General features: G+C 30.9%; 1 pseudogene; it reads left to right on the forward strand.

Annotated features, from left to right (window-relative positions):
• Nucleotides 1–1,711: 1,711 nt before the first annotated feature.
• Nucleotides 1,712–5,028, forward strand: LOC149263309 (iron-sulfur cluster assembly SufBD family protein ABCI8, chloroplastic pseudogene; annotated as a pseudogene).
• The last annotated feature ends 223 nt before the right edge of the window (nt 5,029–5,251 follow it).

Consider the following 5,251-nt stretch of genomic DNA (forward strand, 5'->3'; position numbering starts at 1 on the left):
TTTTTAAGGTCTTCTTTTTCTTTTTAATTTAGCCCAATTGAAATTTATATATTTGATTTTATATTATAAATATTTCTTTTTCCATTATAAATATTTATTTCTTTTTCATTTCTAGTTTAGGGCTAGGTTCAAATAAAATATTCAGAGCTTACAACATCACATTGTAGCACTGAATTTTTCTCTTCCTTGTTAATATCTGCATGGAAATGCTAGAAGAAGGAAGACCATCAATGTGATCTATGGATTTCATGGGATTCGAACCCCAAATGGAGTTTGCATGGGAAACAACTTATGAGAGTATCAACGATTAGATGGAGGAAGGGCATTTTGGCCATTTGTAGATGGGTATGAATTTGGACTTGAGAGTTCTTTCTTTTTACTAGAGATGATTTTTGTTCTTATGGGTAAATAATTTCAAGGGTTTATATGATTAAAGCATAAATTTCATTTAGAGTTAAGGGTTTAATGATCATGATAATGTAGATCTTGATTGCATCCAACAATTAATCGAAAGACAAGGCAGATCTTGATTGCAGCCAACAACAATTCATCAAAATACAATGCAAATCTTGATTGCAACCAACAATTCATCATAAGACAATGCACAAGTAAGCATTGTGCATGTCCTTATTGTACAAAGGTTTACTGATTATGATAATGCAGATCTTGATTGTGGCAAACAATTCATCAAAAGACAATGGACAAAAAAGAATTTTTCATGTCCTTATTGTGCATGTCCTTATTGTACAAAGGGTTTACTGATTATGATAATGCAAATCTTGATTGTGGCGAACAATTCATCAAAAGACAATGGACAAATAAGAATTTTTCATGTCCTTATTGTGCATGTCCTTATTGTACAAAGGGTTTACTGATTATGATAATGCAAATCTTGATTGTGGCGAACAATTCATCAAAAGACAATGGAAAAATAAGAATTTTGCATGTCCTTATTGTACAGATCAGTTCGCTCCTCCCTAAATTTTCTAGGGTCTAAATGCATGAAATTTTATTTTTTCTTTTCACCATTTTTTAATGGTTGATTGGGCCGAGAGGCAGTCTACAAACTATGGGGATAGATCTCACATAAACATGTAAATCTAAACATAAATGTAAAATTTAACATGTAATGTTTAACATTTAACATTTTTAATCTAATGTCGACCCTATTTAGAAATCAATCTAATTATTATTTTGTATAAACACAATATAAATTTAAAATATAAATAGGTTTATGAACACTAAAAAAATAGGTATGGTAAATAAATATAAATATAAATAAAATCGAGGTATGGTAAATAAATATAAATATAAATAAACTAGAGGTATGGTAAATAAATAAAACCTCTTTTTATATTTAGTCCATAAACCTCTTTATATTTAAACAAGACTCAAAAAAGAGGTTTTATTTAGGTGAAGCCTATGGGCCAAATACTATTTTAATACCATGGGCTAAATAATATGGGCCAAATACCATATTTATAAAATAAGTATGGGAAATTAATAAAAATATAAATAAACGAGAGGTATGGTAAATAAATAAAACATTTTTTTTTATATTTACTCCATAATTCACTTTATATTTACGAATGCTAAAAAATGAGGTTTTATTTAGGTGAAACCTATAGGCCAAATACCATGGGCCAAATTATTATTAATACCATGCAAAAAAACATTATTAACCCTTATATCGATATTAATAAAAGTAAAGATGGCACATGGTATTGAACCATGGTATTCAAGTGGATTGTAGCCTATTTAAAGGGGGGAATTAAACCAACATAGATCCATGTTTACTGTGGATCTACTAAGCATTGAGAGGGATCAATTATCCTCATATGCAAACTAGCTTAGAGTGAAAAAAAAATTGATCCCTCTAAACTTTTGGTAGATCCGGAGTAAAGATGGATCTATGATGGTTGTCTATGTAATGGAATCTACCATGCCCAAATTCAAAGGGCTCGAGTTATGCAACGATATTTTCTGGTAGGATGCAAATACTATACCTTCCTCAAACATTGATACATGAAATTAAAATTTCTTGTAATCGTGAACATAAAGTATTTTTTGTTTCATCCTTAGATTATAATCTCAATGTCTATAGTTTTAAACCATCTTACTATATTTTAAGTAGAATATACTTAGATCCATTAAACCTTACAACTCCCCAAAGCTTAGGTTAATTTCACCTAAAAAGAAGGAACCTGAATGGCTTTTGCAATTTAGACTCAATGCTTACAGAAAATGATTAAAAATGGAAGAATCCAAATAGTCTGATAACTTTTACCCACCCATCAATTTCCAAGACATTTGTTGTTATTCTAAACCTAAATAGAAACAGTAGAAGAAGAAGAGTAGTCTGGATGAGGTGGACCTTTACCTGCTTGATATTTTTCAAAATTTGGGCTATGCCCTTGACTAGAAGAAGAGATTGACCAACATTGCTGTAGATGTTGTTTTTGATAGTGTTTTCATTGCTACCATACATAGGTAGACTCTATAGGAAGTTGAGGTTATCTTTTGTTCATTATAAGAGGTAATTTAGGAGTATCTTGATCTAGTTAGGAAGTAGCTTGGCAGGTTTGTTCCTCCTGCTAATAACTATTATGCTGCATTGTATTTTTTTTTTTAAGTGATAGCTCCTTTCATTAAATCCCCAATCACACTTTGTCACCCATTGAAATATCCACTTATTTCAGGATGAATGAGATGGAGACCAAGTAGTTTGAGAGGACTCTTATTGTTGTAGATGAGAGGAGTTTTGTGAGGTGAGAGGAGTTATGTGACATATATTGAAGGATGCACTGCACCATTTTATGACACCAATAATCTCCATGCCACAGTAGTGGATCTCTATTGCACCGAGAGAGCAACAATAAAGTATTACACTGAAAAGAATTGGTATTTTGGGGATGAGGAATAAAAATGTGGGATTTATAATTTTATTACCAAAATAGGTTTGTGCGATTCAGATAAATCAAGTATTTTGTGGACCTGAGTAGAGATTGGTTTGACAATCACCTGGAAATACTCAAGCATTGTTTTGAAAGGCGATGATGCAATTGGAGAGTTCTATTATGTTGCCTTGAAAAATAACTATCAATAGGGGGGACAAAGATGATCCATATATGGAAGAATTGTAGGAGTAGGATTGTTTCTAAAATTATATCTATAGGCAAGTCAAGGAACTACTACAGAGGATTAGTGCAGGTGCAACCAAATTCTCATAATGCAATGAATTTTTCATAGTGTGATTCGATGCTCATCGGTGACCAAGCAGCTGCAAATACATATCGTTACATTCAAGTACAATTTGAGTTACATTCTAAAGTATCTAATTTAATTTATTGATAGTCCTTCTTGTGTCCTTGTCTCTCTTAATTTCATTGTGGTAGGATTGGAATGGGTTAAAAAATCAAGCATATCATTGAGTAAAATAGACACCCACATGTCACTATGTGTCATTGTGCATACTCTCTGTTTTTTATACAGTTAGAAGTGAGCAATATGATGTGTGCACAACTAAAACTCCTAACAGGCATGCTGAATCGAGTAGACTTAGCATGGAAATCGAAACCAAGAATAATAAAATATCAATAAATTTGTGACATGGAGTAAGAAACACAATAAAAGATTCTATGCCAACATTGTCTATTTAGTGTAAGATACTACTAATATTTCACAATTTTTAGAGATGGTGGATGTCATGAAGATGCCCTCAAGAAAAGTTACTGACTTGAAGATAAGATGGTCAGTGCAACTATTTACTTTAAATAGGCTAAATTTAGGTAATTAAAATGAACTTGAAAATAACTAGAAACACCACCCTTGTTTATTTTAAATAGGCTAAATTTAGGTAATTAAAACAAGTTTGAAATCACCAGAAACATCGCCCCCACATAATTTTATTTCTAGTTGTACAATATAATATTGAATAAAATTATGAGCACTTCCATTTAAACCATACATAAAATAACAAACAAGTTTGATGCTTTTAAAAGATATATCCATCATTAAATATAAGATATGACAAGGACAGCTCATAGTTTTAAAGGCTATATCCATCACCAACTATAAGATAAGAGTTAATGAGATGAGAAAAAGTTTGTCTTGATATAACATGTAAACATCATATTACTTATAACTCATGCATATTGTATCTTATTGTACATATGTTAATTGTATAACTTCAATCTAGGTAATTTTTTACATTTAAATTGTCGAATATGTAGAAGTTACATTACACTAGCTTAAATTTGCACACAAATAAAATATCAGAAATATGGCAGGGGAATGAGTAAGCATTTTTACACTGGTTTAAAAGTTCCCCTGTTGGTGAAGAACCAATTCAATGCTATTTTTGGTGGAATATTAAGTTATTAACCAAAGATAAAAAAAAAATTAGTCTCTTAAATGACTGAAAAATGATATTTAGAATGTTATATAGAAGTTACATTTAATGTAGCTATAGAATTTACATTTACGTGTTTTAGATAGAAGTTAAATTTTACATAACTATATCTATCGTGACATAACTATAATATTCCAACTCCATTGTTTTCACACTTTTCAACCTTTTAAAGATTTGTCTATTTTAGTGTGAACTTGCAATTAAATAGTTGATATTGTTTGAGACATCTCCTATTTGCAACGTTTTGAATTCTTAAGTGGGATCTTGGGTAGGTTTTTGTTACTACCATATATCATGTTTTAAGTATATGGTGTTTTATAATTCACCCAAGAGACTTTAGGATCAACCTTGAATTGCATGTTTGTTTCCATTATACATCTAATATTTGCAACCTTTTCCACGTGAAGAACCCAATAGCCCATGTTGAACATGAAACAAGTACCTCAAAAATTGGGGAATATCAGTGATTCTATTTCCATAGGGCGATAGATCCAGAGAAGGCAATGACAACTATCATAAATGGATTTTTTCGGGTTGTATTTAATGAAATCCCACCTGAATTTTCTACTAAAGTAAATCAATTGATGAATTTGAAGCTTGAAGGTAGTGTTGAATAGGTTTTGCAAGATATCTCTATAACACTATCTATCTACATGATTCTAATTCCATGAGATGGTGTCTCAATAACACTATTATCCAGTGACGGGTGCTAGATGTAGATAGCTTTCTCATGTCCTACAAGTAAATCGTATCATTATATTTCTATGAAATCTCAGAATGTGTTCAAAGTTTGTCTCAGATAAGGAAATATGTATGTACTCTTGAATTTATCTATGTTGT

Source organism: Pinus tabuliformis, chromosome 6, assembly GCF_031772625.1.
Source record: "Pinus tabuliformis cultivar Carrire ecotype Pingquan chromosome 6, CPIR1, whole genome shotgun sequence".
In the NCBI taxonomy this organism is placed as follows: domain Eukaryota; kingdom Viridiplantae; phylum Streptophyta; class Pinopsida; order Pinales; family Pinaceae; genus Pinus; species Pinus tabuliformis.